We start from the raw sequence: 17,889 nt of genomic DNA, 5'->3' as shown, positions 1-17,889 counted from the left end.
TTACACAGTTATATGTATTTATCAGAACTCTTAGTACTGTACGTTAAAAATGTTGAATTTAACTTTTAGTGAATTATATCTCAAAAAACCTGACAAAAGAAAATACTGCAAACTACAGTAAGAATTGCTACTCTAACAATATACATTGAATCCCTTGATTTTCTCATTTGTTCTGGTTTGAAACTGTCGTGAATCCCAGAAAAGCCATGCTCTTTAATACTGATTCAATATTGTAGGGTGGAACCTTTGATTAGATTGTTTCCATGGAGATTGACCCATTCAATTGTGGATGTGGCCTTTTTGATTAGATGGAGATGTAACTCTGCCCATTCAAGATGGGACTTGGTTAGTTTACTAGAGGCCTTTAAAAAGGGGAGAGATTTTGGAAAAAACACATATGCTTCAGAGCTAGCAGAGACACAGACATTTGGAGATGCTTGGAATGCCAACAGACAGCCTGGGTGCTAAGCAAGGACTCACAGAAATAAACAGAACTTGAAGAGAAGAAATCTCTGGCCCTGGGAGATGCTAAACTAAGAGATGAAACCCAGAGTTTTACCCTGGAGCAGCTACATCAGGACCCACAGAAACTTAGAAAGGAAGCCACTGGAATCAGAAGCTGGAGGGAATGGAACTGGGAACAAGGACCAGCAGATACCGGCCACATGCTTTCCCATGTGACAAACATATGCCTTTCTTCTTGAGTCAAAGTATCTTTCTATGCATGCCTTAGTTTGGACATTTTTATGGCCTTAGAACTGTAATCAAATAAATCCCCTTTATAAAAGCCAACCCCTTTCTGGTGTATTGCTTTCAAGGAGTTTTAGTAAACTAAAACACCAGGTAATAAAACAATCATATTTTTCTTATATATTTTTCTCTTATAGTTTTATGGTTCATCGTTTTTGCTATTCCTCCATTCTGTGCAGTAGCCTTAAATTGTTTCAGAATATGAAGTTAGAGAGAGAAAATTCACTGGGTTAAAATGGATGCACCAGATTAAATAAAATGATGGAGTATTGAAATGTTATGAATTGAGAAGTAAATTTAGGAAATTTTTTCTCTCCTTTGCTGAAAGTAAAAGAAATTCTTACATTTGCTGAAAAATGCCTAGAAAAGTCCTTATTTGTACCCTCTGCCTTCCCCTTATTGCCCCTTCTCTAAGCTGGTTCTTTTTGTTTGTTTATAATTATAAATACAATTGCACCCAATCGCACAGCCCCAACATTTATGAACCAAATCCTGTGACAGATTTGAAGGGAGAAATTGAAAGTTGTACGTTAGTAGTAGGAGACTTTAAAACATCACTTTCAATTATGGGTAAAAAATCTAGACAGAAAATTAATAAGAATATAGAAGACTTGAATGATACTCTAATCCAGCTAGGTCCAGCAGACTTATGTAGAACACTTCACCCAACAGCAACAAAACACATATTCTTCTTGAGTGCACATGGATCATTCTCCAGGGTAGACCATATCTTAGATCACAGGACAAGTCCTAATAAAAAAAATATTGAAATCATACAGTATATCTTCTCTGACCACAATGGAATGAAGCTAGAATCCAAATTGGTTCTTATGCAAGGTCTTATTTTGTATTGAAAAATCAGCATAATCCTTCATGGAGCAAAGAGAACATTATCATTTCTGTTAGCCAAGTAACATTATTTGAAAATAAGCAAAAGCATCATCTTAGCAAAAAAAGATTGCTTTTTGCATTTTAATACTTCTTTAATTAAAATTATCGTGTAAAATGACAATAACTTTTTTTTTGTTGCCACTCTTTCCTCCCCAGTATAGCCTTGTAAATCTTCCTAGGTAGATTTTCAAGGAAAGCAAATGAAATTGGTACAATTTTGTGAAAGACAAATCAGAGTCAAGTTTTTTTAAATGCAATTTTATGAGCTATATCATATATTCACATATCATATAATCATCCAGATTGTACAACTAGTGGTTCACAGTATCATCATATGGCTGCGCATTTGTCATCACAATGGATTTTGAACATTTTCATTACTCCCACAGAGTTGAGTTTACAGACTACTAGCATTTTATTAGGAAACTGAAGTTTTGTTGCAGCAAAGGAAGCCAGGATGGAAGCAGCTTCAGGGTTCTAGGGATGGAAAAGAAGTTTTTGGTTTTTTTGGAAAAGGATTATTTATAGACATAGAAAGGCAATTAGCTTGGTGCCTATTGATTAGACAGGGTTTGTCCATTTTGTAGGGGCGGGTTTAGAGCAGGTGGGCTGTATTTTGTACTTGGTCAAAGGTAATGAACTAGGGTCAACTGCCTTGGTGGGGGTTTCAAATTTCAATGTCCATCTGTAGGAGACTAATTAAATAAATCACCATATTTGCACACAATGGAATATACTGCCTGTAGGAAGAAAGAAGCAGTTCTGTACGTACTGATGTGGAAGAATTTCCAACATATTTTAAGTGAAAAAAGGAAAGAACTGAACGTTATATATAGTGTCATATCTTTTGTACAAAAAGAAGTCTCTCTCTCTCTCTGCATACATATATGTGTATATATATTTACTGAAAGTCTATATTTTAACACATTTTATATGTTGGGAAGAATACATTAGAAAATTAGTGGTTGTTTCTGGGAATGTGATAGCTGAAGGACAGGGATGGGAACAGCAATTATCTCTCGCTCTACTCTGTCATAATTTATTTTGAGTGTTTCCTCATTTTATGCACACACACACACACATACATAATGAAAACTGATTGAAGTTTAAAAGAAATAGTGTGGAGGCAGTTAAGAATTTTAAGAAAAACGAAAAATTCTGTACGTGTTTGAAATCTTATGATTACTGGTTTTGATGGCTGATAAAAAAATCTTCATAATAATCTATTACAAAGCACCTCAAAACCCTTTTATTTTATGAAAAACAATCTTTAAAATGTTTGCTTAAAAATTAGAACATAAACAGAACTTCACGAATTTTCTTCAAACAAAAAAAAAACCAGGTAAGAAGCAGATGTTAAGGAACTGTCTTTCACATCATGAACTAAAGGTGGTCTCTGGACAATTACCGCACCAGGTTCTATGGGATTCTTTGAAAATCCTTTCCGGTTTATACTTAACTCTCAAATTACGCCTTGTTCTGACCAATAAAATGTGAAGAGGTGGATGACAAAAGTGTGCAAAATGATATTCTGAAGAACTAGTGACAGAAAACACTCAGACGACGAAGTACGAGGGATGGCTTGGGCTCGTGGGGTCGCTGGGCTATCTACAGATGACAGGGATAAGTTCAAGCGCGTTTCTAAGCTGAATAATGGCACAAGTTTCCTGCCACTTTCAGCTTTCTCAGGAATTCGGTATCAGCTCCGGGAAGCAGGCCTGGAGGGAGCTGCAGGGTTCGGCGGGTTCCGGAGGCGAGCGCTGCCCCCGGCACGACCACAGCCGCGCGGCCCCAGGGGCCGGGCCCTATTCAGTTGAGCCCCCAAACCGGCAGCTCCGGCTCGGTATGGCTCCGCCTTTCCGAACTACACTAATGGGCTAAGCGAAGGAGGGTGTGAGCGCCGGGACGTGCAGGCCGGGTCCTGCCCAGCCCATCCTGCCTGACGCGGCCGCCAAGCCCCGGGGATCCGGCCTAGGCCGCCTCGCCACAACGCTGGTCCCCAAGGAGCACCTCCGGATTCTGCAGGCCCACAGCTCCAGTCTCTCCCGGCCGAGAGGGGCACGTCATCGTCACGTGACGCCCCGCCCCCGCCCGGCCCTGGTCACGTGGGTGGCGCGGCCACTGCGTCAGTCACAGTCAGGGCTGCGGGAGTTCAGTCGCCGCCGCCGTCGCCATCGCAGCCAAGCGGACGGGGCAGGGATCCCGGTGCCAGGTCTCCGCCAGCCCGCCCCCGCCTGCTCCGTCAGCCATCCTGGAATCGGCCTGACAGTCATGGAGCGGGCCCGGGCCGCCGCCTGTTCTGCGTGAGGCGCGTCGCTGCCGCCGCCGCCTTCGCTTCCCGAGGCCTCCTCGTCGCCGCCGCCGCCGCCGCCCGGAGCCCCTCGCCCTTGGCAGCCCGTCGCCGCCCACTCGGCGGGTTCGAATGCGCGTCCAGTGAAGGTGCAGGCCCAGCACTGCCGCTGCCGCAGCCGGGAAATGGTTCGGGCCTAGCGGAGCCGGGACTGGAGGTGAGACGGGCCGTGGTATTGACTGACGGGGGGTGAGACGGGCTGTCGTACTGACTGACTGTGGGCCCGGCTCGGGCCCGAACCCCAGTCCGGGGATGAGAGAGCCCTCGTGGAGGTCGGGAGAGACCCACCGGGTTACGACTGCTTAATTCGGCTTCGCCCCTCTTCTTGGCGTTCCATCCCCTCCCTCCGCAAAAGAAAAAAAAAAAGGCTAACCCAACCCTTATAAAAATTCCCAGAAATTAATCTTTTCGGGATTTCGCCTTTCCTCTTTCGTGGCTTCATCCGGTCCATCCTTTACAATTCGATCGGCCGATAATGGTACTTTTTAATGCCGTCCACAATCTCAAATTATTTCTAGTTAAAGAAAAAATAGGCCCAGATTCTGGCTATCATTACTCAACTAGTTCTCGCTTTCCTTCTCGCGATCCTGCGCACCCCCCCTTCCCTCCCCTTCTTTGCGGAAAAAAAAAAAAAGGGAAAAATTTCCACCTTCGGCTGGCGAAGAGGGTTGACTAATAATGGGGGTGAGGAGGGAGTGTAATACCTGAATGCCCCCTACAACTTCTGAATAGGTATGTTAGCTAGTTATCCCGATAGCTTATTTTCGGGTTTTGATGTTTAGGCCTTTACTCCAGCTGCCTGTGCTCGGGGTTAATCTCGTAATTGACGTCAGTGCTTTGTTCCTTCCACTTTGCTGCTCCTTTCACTCTTTGAAGATGGATCATGGAGTATAGGAGTTTGGGGAGTATCCTTATTGCCTATTCATTCACAAACGACATCATATGTAGAGGGTCTAAAGTGCAAATTGGAAATGCCTGTGTATGGAGTTCAAAATAAGACGAAGAGGTCGGTTTAGGGTTCTCGTAGTTTTGTCAGTTGTAATTCAGAATTGTGTTGTTTATATGTTGGCCATATGGAGATAAAACCAGTCCGTTTTTACAGCGATCAGTATTTTTTCTTGAAGGAATTTAAACTATAGGTGCCTGTGAATAAGCTGTTTGTAAACGTGACATTTAAAATGTGTGCTCTTTTTGGGGACTCATGTTAAAAGCTCAAAACTTTATTTCCTTATTGATTCTGCGAAGTTTTGTAAATTGTCTCCTTTATTTAAATGTCCTTGAACTCGTCAAAACTGAAATATTTATGAGAACTTTATTAATTTGGGATTTGATAAAGAGCCTTGGTGACCTATAAGTATGCCTAGAATCATCTTTCTTCCTGTGTGCATAAAGAAGTGTTGGCAAGTGGCCACTGGGTTTTCCACAAAGCTGGCTTCTTTAAATTTATCACTTTTCAGTCACCAAACATCAAAAACGCCACAATTATTTTTTATTAACTTATTGAAAACCTGGACACTCAAAATTTTTTTCTACTAGCATTCGGTTTGTGGTCATTGGCAGGCTTATGACTGGTTTTTGTTAGCTCTGTAGGAACAGTAGGTAAACTTTAAAATTTTAAAACTTTGCTTCAAGAGGGGACAAGATAGGGTGGCTGTGAATGACCAGACCCTTTCTGTTTGGTTAAAAAAAAAGAACAAAAAAACCTTACTTGTGGTAATTGACAGGTGGTGTGCAATTTGGGGGGAGAGGGGCAGTAGGTAGTGTGTAGTGAAGTGTAATTAAGTATCCTTAAAGATAGAATCTTTTTGTTCAGATTCACTTTTTAGTTTTCAGATGACTACATTCTTTCTTTCTGCTCTTGAGTTATTGTACTCCCTTTGCAACAGTTATTACATTCCATTTTGTATTATAGTTTTCATTCAGGTCTGTTGTAGTGTTTTTATTTAAAAAAAATTTTTTTGACAAATCTTCACAGACATACGTTCCATATATGGTGTACAATCAGTGGCTCACAATATCTTCACATAGTTTGTATTCATTACCATGATCATTTTTTTTAGAACATTTGCATCACTCCAGAAAAAGAAATAAAAAGGAAAAAGAAAAAACTCATACATACCATACCCCTTACTTGGCCCTCTCATTGACCACTAGTATTTCCATCTGTTTTAGTGTCTTTAGAGCAAGGACCATATCATACTCATTCCTCTTTATATACTCCCCAGTATTTTATAAAATTTTATACATTTATGTGATAATGTTTTGAAACTGAAATTATTACTGTCAAGTTATTTCACAAAAGGGTAATCTAAAGAAAGCTGCAAGAGCAAATGGTTAGTATTTGAAGGGGAAAGAAGTGAGTATCAATTAGAACATGACAGAAGATGACGTCTTGTAAAAGTTATTTATCTTACTTTATTTTGAGGGGCTAAGGCAAATGCAGTGGTTTTACATGTACTTGAGAGAAACAAAGAAAACAGGTATTTCTTCTTTTGTGGCCATCTACTGATCCAAAATGTATGAGGCTTTCCCTTTTCTTTGTAGTATTTTTAATAAAATCAAAGAGGAGTTTAGTATTGAGGACATACCTGGATAATGACCCAGAAGTGCAGTATGTATTTTAAAAATTATTGGCTTAGATTTTATTTTTATATTAGTTCTGTTACATAGATATCTGCCTTACTATAAAAACTTTCCTATGTAATATAAAAATTTCCAGCTTTTGAAACCCCAAGCCTCATTATGTTTTATCCATTCCTTTTTTTCATTTTCTCTGATTAGTTGGAACAATTGTATTTGATTTCTGGGAGGGTGTTTGCCAGTCTCAGTTATTGTGAAATAATGTGTAGTCAATGACTAAAGACTGCTTAAAGCTAACCTGATCTGTTACCTTGCTGCATTTTCTTTTAGGGTAAGAAAAACACCTCTGCTTGTAGTAACTCTGCCCATCTTGGTTATTTGAAGTGATATTCTAAGTTCAAGGAAGAGGGCAGTAAGAAACATTGTAGTTACTGTGTTTGGGCTGATCATCTGCATTTCTGTTTGTCTTGAGATTCATTTTCACTGATATAATCTGAAATTTTTAGAAGTTCAGAAATATTAGAACTATAGATTCATCTCTGAAATATTCCAAAACAGTTTCATATTGAGACTACATATTAATCCTATGTTTTGAGGGAAGAATATTATTTACGGTCTACCTGATTTATAAGCTTTACCTTATTTAAAAATCTGTAACCTGAGGAAAGTTCTAAGAGAAGGCACTTCAAGTAACTTTATCCCTCTTGGAGTACCTTATGAACCATGGTGGTGGCTTTTAGGCAGAGAGACGCAGCTTGTTAGTGGATAGTAAAAACTGATTATTTTTGATCATTGTTTTGTAGTACAGGTAAAAGAACGACTTTTCTCACAGTTGTGTAGGGAAATAAAAATTAGGGACTGATTTGAATATGTTGTCCTGTAAGTTAGTATGGTTTCTCAATCCAGAGGTTATTACCATCTGTTTTGGAACCGGGCTCCTTGGCTTGGGGCTGCTTTAGGCTGGGATGGCACTCTGAGGCCTTTGCCAATTTAGAGCTGCCTTTTTACTTTTACTTCTCATTTTATCAGTGGGAAAGGAACAATTTTATGAAGAGGTGAGTACAGATCAATATTCTGCATAGATAGGCCTTCCTGTCTCATTGTCATTGCTGCCTTTTCTTCCATTTTTTTTCTCTTGCTCCCTCTCTGTCAAAATTTCACTGTCTTTTGAGGTCCAGTGCAAATGCCATTGCCTTTCTAAAATTTTGTCTAATTTCCCACCTTACCCCAACTGTGACCTCCCTCCTTTGAATCCCTGCATCACTTTGTATCTCTTTAAATTATTTATTATGCAGCTAATATGTGACTATATAGCCTGTTGGGTGACATGGAGCATAATGTATCAGGGAACACTGACTAATAAAAGAAAGACTGTTACATATTTTATTATATGTCTCTAAAAGATAAGGATTAAAACAATCATAATATTTTATGCTAAAATAGTAACACTAATTCCGTACTGTCAAATATTCAGTGTTCAAAATTTCCCCAAGTACGGTTTTTGTTTTGTCTTTACAATATATGTGAATCAGGTTCCAAAATAAGTCCCATACAATGCATTGGTCGATTTCAGTGTTTTTTCTCTCTCTCTTTTAACCCTCTTTTCTTTTTTTTATCATATTTTTATTGTAACGATTTAACATACAGACGTTATTGACATACAAACATTCCATACATGGTGTACAATCAATGGTGCACAATATCATCACGTAGTATATTCATTACCATGATCATTTTTTTGAACATTTGCATTGCTCTAGAAAAAGAAAGAAAAAAGGAAAAATTCATACATACCATATTCCTAACGACCCTCTCCTTGACAACTAATATTTTAATCTACTCAATTTATTTTCACCTTTGTTCCCCCTGTTATTTGTTTTTTTAATCCATGTCTTGTACTCATCTGTCCATACCCTAGATAAAAGGAGCATCAGACACAAGGTTTTCACAATCACACAGTCACATTGTAAAAGCTATATCATTATACAGTCATCTTCAAGAAACAAGGCTGCTGGAACACAGCTCTACATTTTCAGGTACTTCCCTCTGGCCACTCCAATACCATAAACTGAAAAGGGGATGTCTGTATAATGCGTAAGAATAACCTCCAGGATAACCTCTTGACTCTGAAATCTCTCAGCCACTGGAACTTTATTTTGTCTCATTTCTCTCTTTCTCCTTTTGGTTGAGGAGATTTTCTCAATCCTTTGATGCCGGGTTCTGGCTCATCCCGGGAGTTCTGTCCCATGTTGCCGTGGAGATTTACACCCCTGAGAGTCCTGTCCCATGTAGAAGGGGGAAGGCAGTGAGTTCATGTGTCATGTTGACTTAGAGAGAGAGAGAGAGGCCACATCTGAGCAACAAAAGAGGTTCTCTTCGGGTGACACTTAGGCATACTTTTAAGTTGGCTTAACCTATCCTTTGCAAGGATAAGTTTTATAGGGGCAAACCCCAAGATCAAGGGCTATGCCTATTGATTTGGTTGTCTCCACTGCTTGCGAGAATATCAGAAATTCTTCAGATGGGGAAGTTGACTATTACTCCCTTTCTCCCTATTCCCCCAAGGGGATTTTGCAATTAAACTGACCATACAAGTTAAATTAGGAAATGCACTACCCAAAAAATACATTTTGCGCCAAGTACATATCTCTCCCTTTAGTCTCACACAGAAGTTGAAGTTTTTCAGCAGCTCAGTAGTCCATTGCATGTGTACACTGTAGTTCCTGTTTCCATTCCTCAGTCATTGAACCCTTAGGCCGCCTCCTTTTATTGTGGATCATGAACACTGCCAGCAGAAACACTAGTGTGCAAATGTCCATTTTTGTCCCCACACTCAGCTCCTCCAGGTATATACTGAGCAACAGGGTTTAAGGATCTTGTAACAAACTCACCCCTAGCCTCTTGTAGAACCACCACACTGCCCTCCAAGGGGTTGCACCTCTCATTTCCCTACTGACAGTGAACAGATGCATCTCTTTCTCCACATTTTCTCTAGCACTTGTTTCTCCCTGTTCATTGTTAAATAGCTGTATTCACACATGATACAATCCAGCCTAAGTATATTGACATGCCTTTGCCACCATATTCTATCCGAAGACATTTCCTTTTCTTCTATAAAGAATCCATACCCCTTTCCGAGTCCCTCCTCTTGTTGAGGTTTAGTTTTGGCATACTGCCTTTGTTACATTCAGTGGTAGCGTATTACAATGTTACCATTGACTATAGACTCTAGCTTGCATTGTGTGTATATTTTCCCATATACCATCTATTTTCAACACCCTGTAATACTGACATTCCTTTGTTCTTCCTCATGCAAAAACATTTTTTAATTTGTACATTTAATCACTATCATTGTACACTCTAGGCATTCCTAAATTATACCACGTCAGTCTTTATCCTCTGTATTTCCTTCTGGTTTCCTACATGCCCCCAGCCCCTCTCCTATCATGCTCACATTCAGCTATATTTAGTATAATTATATTATTGTGATACAGTCAGGTGGTATTGTGCTATCCGTTTCTGAATTTTTACAGTTAGTCCTGTTGCACAGTCTATATCCCTTCAGAATCAAATACTCGATCTCCACCCTATTTTTATCTCCTGATAACCTGTGTTCTAAACTGAAATTCTTCAGGTTCACTCATTAATATTAGTTCATGTTAGTGAGACCACACAGTATTTGTCCTTTTGTTTAACTCTCTTTTAATCTCTGGATTCTGCTCCATTTTTTTGTTATTGTGGCTCCCATGCACTTGGTTGATGAAACCCAGGTCTTTTGACCTATGGGATTACTCACAGTCTGGATTGTGTTGATTGTATCCCTGAGGTTTCATTTAGTATGTTCCTTTGTCCCCTGTATTTCTTATAAACTAATGATTATATCTAAAAGTTTGCTTCTATTCATGCTTTGGTTTTTTTTTTTTTGTTAGTTTGTTTAATGGCAATAATATGTTATAGGTATTACTGTGTACTTTCTATTCACTTTTAAACTGTCAGCCTGGTTTTTTAATCCCACTTGCTCATTTTCTTTTTTCTTTTGTGTTTTTACTGACAAGTCTTCATATACATACAGTCTATACATGGTATACAATCAGTGGCTTACAATATCATCACATAGTGTGTATTCATCACCATGCTCATTTTAAAAATATTTGCATCATTCCAGAAAAAGAAAAAAGAAAAAAACTCATAAATACCATACCCTTTACCCCTCCTTCTCATTGGCCACTAGTATTTCAATCTGTCCAATTTATTTTACTCCCTCTCCCCCTATTATTTATGCATACTTTTTTTTTTAACTTTTTAAGTATATAATATAACATATATACAAAGCAAAGAAAGAAAAAAGCAATAATTTTCAAAGCACTTTTCAACAGGTGGTTACAGGGCAGATCCCAGAGTTTGTCATGAGTACCATATGATCCTTTCAGATTTTTCCTTCTAGCTGCTACAGAATATAGGAGGCTAGAAGGAAGAAATTTTTTTTCTCATCACGATTGACTTTTTTTTCTTTTTTGTGAAAAATAACTGTTCTAGTTTGCTAGCTGCCAGAATGCAATATACGAGAAATCGAATGGCTTTTAAAAAAGGGAATTTAAAAAGTTCCTGGTTTACAGTTCTAAAGCCAAGAAAATGTCCCAATTAAACAAGTCTATAGAAATGTCCAGTCACAGGCTTCCAGGAAAGATACCTTGATTCAAGAAGGCCGATCTCTCTCTCAAGTGAGAAGGCACATGGTGAACACAGTCAGGGCTTCTTTCTCAGCTGAAACGGCACATGGAGAACATGGCATCATCTGCTATCTTTCTCTCCTGGCTTCCGGTTTCTTGAAGCTCCCCGGGAGGCATTTTCCTTCTTCATCTCCAAAGGTCTCTGGCTCGTGGACTCTCTGCTTCATGTTGCTGCAGCATTCTCTGCTCTCTCCGAATCTCCTTCATTCTCCAAAATGTTTCCTTTTTTATAGGACTCCAGAAATTTATCAGGACCCACCCAAATGGGTGGAGACATGTTGTCACCTAATCCAGTTTAACAACCACTCTCGATTGGGTTACATCTCCAGGGAGAACATCTAATTACAGATCCAAATATACAGTATTGAATAGGGATTATTCTACTTTTATGAAATGGGATTTTGATTAAAATATGGCTTTTCTAGGGGACATACATCCTTTCATACCAGCTCAATAACATATATACAAAAAAGCAGTACATTTCAAAGCACAGCACCACAATTAGTTATAGACCAGATTTCAGAGTTTGGCATGAGCTACAATTCCACAATTTTAGGTTTGCTTCCAGCTGCTCTGAGATACTGAAGACTAGAAGAGATATCAATTTAAGGATTCAGCAATCATTCATTTGTTAAATCCTGTCTTCTCTGTATAACTCCACCATCACCTTTGATCTTTCTATCCCTCACTTTAGGGGTGTTAGGGAGATGAAACTAGCTAATGTTCTGGAGAGCCTGGGCCCTCTAGGTTTCAGCATTTGTCTGGTTCAAGGACTCATCTGGAGATTATAGGTTTCTGGAAAGTTACTCTAGTGCATGGATCCCTTGTGGAGTCTTACATATTGTCCTAGGTGTTCTTTAGGATTGGCTGGAATGGTTCTGGTTGGGATTTGGCAAGTTATGATAGGTTGCAAGGTCTAACTGAAGCTTGTATAAGAGCATCCTCCAGAGTAGCATCTCGACTCTATTTGAACTCTCTCTGTCACTGATACTTTATTAATTACACTTTTTCCCCCTTTGGTCAGGATGAAATTGTTGATCTCCTGGTGCCAGGTCTGGATTCATCCCTGGGAGTCATCTCCTACATTGCCAGGAAGACTTTCACCCCTGGATATCATGTCTCACGTAGTGGGGAGGGCAATGATTTCACTTACAAAGTTGGGCTTAGAGAGAGAGCCCACATCTGAGCAACAACAGAGGTCCTCCAGAAGTAACTCTTAGGCATGCCTATAGGTAGTCTAAGCTTCTCCACTACCTACATAAGCTTCACAAGAGTAGGCCTCACGATCAAGGGCATGACCTATAGATTTGAGTGTCCCTAAAATTTGACACAGTATCAGGGGGATTCCCTGATGGTAAATTTAATAGTTCCATATTTTTTTTTCTCCCATTCCTCAAGGGACTTTGCCAATACTTTTTTTTTTGGGGGGGGGGTATGTGGTATGGTAGATATATGAGTAGCCCGTTATTGCAGCACCATTTGTTGAATTTGGTGGGTGTGTGGGAGTGCATGGGCTGGGAATCGAACCCGGGTGTCTGGCATGGCAGGTGAGAATTCTGCCACTGAGCCACCATCGCACCACTCCCTGCCAGTACTTTTTGATTATCTACTTAATATGCTGTGGGATGTATCCAGGTATTACATTAAGCTGTACTGATTAAAGCCCTCATTCTTATTCTGGGCTCAGCAGTTACTGGTACTTCCTCCAGCCACTTCAACACACCACAAACTAAAAACGCATATCTATGTAATACATAAGAATAACTTCCAGGTTAATCTCTTGACTTTGTTTGAAATCTCTTAGCCACTGAAACTTTATTTTGTCTCGTTTCTGTCTTCTCCCTTTTGGTCAGGAAGTCTCTCTCAATCCCATGATGCTGGGTCCTGACTCATCCTGGGATTTCTGTCCCACATTTCCAGAGACAGGGATTTCTGTCCCACATTTCCAGGGAGTCATGTGCCATGTAGGGGGAGAGCAGTGTGTTCACCTGCGGAGTTGGCTTAGGAAGAGATGCCACATCTGAGCCACAAAAGAGGTTTTCTGGGGTGACTCTTAAGCATCATTTTAAGTAGGCTTAACCTGTCCTTTGCAGGAATAAGTTTACTAAAGATCGAGGGCTCAGTCTATTAATTTGGTTGACTCTCCTGCTTGAGAGAATATCAGAAATTCTTCAAATGGGCAGGTTGAATATTTTCTCCTTTCTCCTAGTCCCCCAAGGGGACTTTGCAAATATTTCTTTATTCACTGCCCAAATTACTCTGGGATATATCAGAGCATCACACTAACCTGGACAAGCCAACAGGATCTCACGCTCTATTCAAGATTCCCTGTACTTAGGGTGTTCAACTAAACAGACCATACGAGTTAAATTAGGTAATCCGCTACCCATAATATAAATTTTGCACCAACTAAACATCTCTCCCTTTGATCTCACACAGAAGTTGAAGTTTTAAAATATGGATGATATTGTCCTTTACCCTGTATTTTTTTTTTTCTATATTGAGAAGTGAGGCAGGATGGAACACAATAAGGTACTATAATTTTAATTTAGTAAGTTTTGTTGTCCTTGGCAACTTGTGATTGTTATCCGTTTGTCTGGAAGTACTTTGTGATTATTCTTGGCTATAAATGCAGCAGTTTTCCTATGTTCAAAAGCAAGGATTGTAGTGTAATTAGGGCTCCATCAGGGGAGGAGCTTTTGTTTTGTTGTGTTTCTTTGGACTATCTTCTGACTGTAGTTGGGTTTATTGTACTCTATTTTCTTTTAATTGTTCATTGTAATCCTGCTGAATTTATTTTTTGATGTATTTTATCTATAGCAATTCATGAGTTTCTTCTGTGCATATTCTGTGCTGCTATTTTATAAAATAGCCTTAATGTGTTAATTGTTCTTTTACTTTAGCTTTTTCTTGTACATTTTTTCAACTAGTGTTTACCAGTGACCTTCCTTAGTGACTTAGGGGTATGTATAATTTTTTTTTCTGCTTTCAATTTATTTATTTTTCTGTTGTCTTTTTGTTTCTTTTTCTGAATTGATGCAAATGTTCTGAGAAATGATCATGATGATGAATATGCAACTATGTGTTGATATTGTGAATTATTGATTATATGTGTAGAACGGAATGATCAAAATAGGAATGTTTGTGTTTATTTGGGTTTTTTCGTATTAAAAAAATAAGTTAATTAAAAAATTAAAAAAATAAAATAATAAAAAAAAGGTTCTCAATCCTACATCAGGATAACCTGTAAAACTTCAAAAAAATATATAGATTCACAGGTCCTACACTTACAGATTATGAATTCATTAGGTCTGATCTGGAGCCTAGATATCTACATTTTTTTTACAAGTTCCCCAGAATCTTCTGCTTGGAGTCAGGAATAAAACCCACTGCCTTATCCTCCTCTACATCCTTCAATACCTAGGAAAGTAGGCCCTCAAATAGGATAGAGCCAGAGTACCCAGATCCATAATTTCATTTCCCAAGAGAACAGAGGCCTAACAAGGATAGACTGACTAGTCAAAAGCTACGAAGATAGTAAGTAGCAAAGCCCAACCTAAAACTCATATTCATTGCTCTCAATCAAGGAATCCTTCCATTAGAGTATGCATAAATAAATGAAAGTAATAAAGTCCACAACTCATAGATATGAGTGATTATCTAATACAGTGATTACCTAATACTTGACACCAGTGATTTGCAGAGTCCAAGCTCTAAGACAGTACATATTAACTTCTGTATGCTTGAAAAATGTGAACAAACGAACTCACTTTTATCTACCTTGTCAACAGGCGAGTAGAGCATATGGAATAAAAATAAATAATAGGGGGAATAAATGTTAAAATAAATTTAGTTTGAAATGCTAGTGATCAATGAAAGGGAGGGGTAAGGGGTATGGTACCTGGTATTCTGAATCTACCTTAGTCCTAACTAGATCAGCTTCATTTCATATCTCTAATTGAAATCTTATCACTTTTCAACTTTTTAAACAATCCTGTATGGGGTACTGCTGACTTTCATAGTTTCAGAGCTCTAACTCTGAGTCTCAGGTGTCACATAAATAACCAAAGTTTCTATCCCATTTGCTCTGACCAAGGCTACCTGTGTCTTCCATATTGCCAAATAATTGAATGGTTATTGCTTGGTCCTTTACCTCTACAATCGCTACTGTTTTCACCTCGATGTTGTTTTCTTCCTTGACCATTCTGACTCACCATCTTTCCAGGCTTTTTTCCTATTTGATGCTCCTTTGCAGACTCTATTTACTCTGCTAATCCCTTGATATTGGTAGTTTCTGGATTTTAGCCTAGGCCTTCTCATTTCACTCTTTTGGGTGATCTCATCCATTTGGCATTTCCTTAGCTACCATCACTAAGTGTTTCATGAACACCAGGACTCTACATCCAACTGAATACCTCCTTTAGATTATCTGATAGGCATTTTGTTTTTCTTAGAAGAGTAACACACACATAACTTAAGCAGAAAAGGAATTTATGGGAACATGAATTCCAAGAACGAGTTTACCAGTCAAGCCACGGGAGGAGAGCTAGAACTCAGGAACAGCTGGATCAAGAGGCTCAAATGTGGTTAGGAGTATCTCTGTCTCTCATCTGAGATACTGTTTGTGTGTTCAGTTAGTTCTCTTGCTGCAGACCAACTTCAGCACTTGATAATATCTCCTGAGTTTTTTTTTTTTTTTTTTTTTTTTTTTTTTTTGTTGAATTTTTTTTTAATTAATTAAAAAAAGAATTAACAAAACAATTAGAAATCATTCCAATCTACATGTACAATCAGTAATTCTTAATAACATCACATAGTTGCATATTCATCATTTCTTAGTACATTTGCATCAATTTAGAAAAAGAAATAAAAAGACAACAGAATAAGAATTAAAACAATAATAGAAAGAAAAAAAAACAAAAAAAACAAAAGCAAAAAACCTATACCTCACATGCAGCTTCATTCAGTGTTTTAACATAATTGCATTACAATTGGGTAGTATTGTGCTGTCCATTTCTGAGTTTTTATATCCAGTCCCGTTGTACAGTCTGTATCCCTTCATCTCCAATTATCCCTTCTCTCTTTTTTTTTTTTAATTAACGGAAAAAAAGAAATTAACCCAACATTTAGAGATCATACCATTCTACACATGCAATCATTAATTCTTAACATCATCACATAGATGCATGATCATCATTTCTTAGTACATTTGCATTGGTTTAGAAGAACTAGCAACATAACCGAAAAAGATATAGAATGTTAATATAGAGAAAAAAATAAAAGTAATAATAGTAAAATCAAAACAAAACAAAACAAAACAAAACAAAAACCTATAGCTCAGATGCAGCTTCATTCAGTGTTTTAACATGATTACTTTACAATTAGGTATTATTGTGCTGTCCATTTTTGAGTTTTTGTATCTAGTCCTGTTGCACAGTCTGTATCCCTTCAGCTTCAATTACCCATTGTCTTACCCTGTTTCTAACTCCTGCTGAACTCTGTTACCAATGACATATTTCAAGTTTATTCTCGAATGTCCGTTCACATCAGTGGGACCATACAGTATTTGTCCTTTAGTTTTTGGCTGGATTCACTCAGCATAATATTCTCTAGGTCCATCCATGTTATTACATGGTTCATAAGTTTATCTTGTCTTAAAGCTGCATAATATTCCATCGTATGTATATACCACAGTTTGTTTAGCCACTCTTCTGTTGATGGAGATTTTGGCTGTTTCCATCTCTTTGCAATTGTAAATAATGCTGCTATAAACATTGGTGTGCAAATGTCCGTTTGTGTCTTTGCCCTTAAGTCCTTTGAGTAGATACCTAGCAATGGTATTGCTGGGTCGTATGGCAATTCTATATTCAGCTTTTTGAGGAACCGCCAAACTGCCTTCCACAGTGGTTGCACCCTTTGACATTCCCACCAACAGTGGATAAGTGTGCCTCTTTCTCCGCATCCTCTCCAGCACTTGTCATTTTCTGTTTTGTTGATAATGGCCATTCTGGTGGGTGTGAGATGATATCTCATTGTGGTTTTGATTTGCATTTCTCTAATGGCCAGGGACATTGAGCATCTCTTCATGTGCCTCTTGGCCATCCGTATTTCCTCTTCTGAGAGGTGTCTGTTCAAGTCTTTTTCCCATTTTGTAATTGGGTTGGCTGTCTTTTTGTTGTTGAGATGAACAATCTCTTTATAAATTCTGGATACTAGACCTTTATCTGATATATCATTTCCAAATATTGTCTCCCATTGTGAAGGCTGTCTTTCTACTTTCTTGATGAAGTTCTTTGATCTCCTGAGTTTTAAATCTAATATCTTCTGCCTTCAGAGAGAGACTATCCTTACTTTGTAGTTCCAAACCACAGGAAAGGGACTCATTAGGTTATACGTGCACTTTTGGACCTTAAACTTTCACTAGGGTTCTAAATTGTAATAACATGCCCTAGCTGGAATATCCCAGGGGAGAAGTGTAGTAAAGAGTACTCTGAAACCTAGTTACTCATCTTATTCATCACGTAGCTGTTTAGTACATAAACACACACACACACTTCTGCCTTCCCCCAAATATGTATTAAATATTTT

General features: G+C 38.6%; 1 protein-coding gene across 3 annotated transcripts in view; it reads left to right on the top strand.

Annotated features, from left to right (window-relative positions):
* Window positions 1–4,016: 4,016 nt before the first annotated feature.
* Window positions 4,017–17,889, top strand: part of AFF4 (ALF transcription elongation factor 4) — a 174,444-nt gene continuing 160,571 nt past the window's right edge. For 2 of the 3 annotated variants that reach the window (XM_077138429.1, XM_077138427.1), the window contains exon 1: window positions 4,018–4,148. The gene's annotated coding sequence lies outside the window, so the exon portion shown is untranslated. Of the gene's footprint in view, window positions 4,149–17,889 lie in introns of all 3 variants that reach the window. The other variant, XM_077138428.1, reaches the window with a different exon arrangement.

Source organism: Tamandua tetradactyla, chromosome 20, assembly GCF_023851605.1.
Source record: "Tamandua tetradactyla isolate mTamTet1 chromosome 20, mTamTet1.pri, whole genome shotgun sequence".
Lineage (NCBI taxonomy): Eukaryota > Metazoa > Chordata > Mammalia > Pilosa > Myrmecophagidae > Tamandua > Tamandua tetradactyla.
Note: the sequence above shows the minus strand (reverse complement) of the source record. Positions and strands in the feature narration are given on the sequence as shown.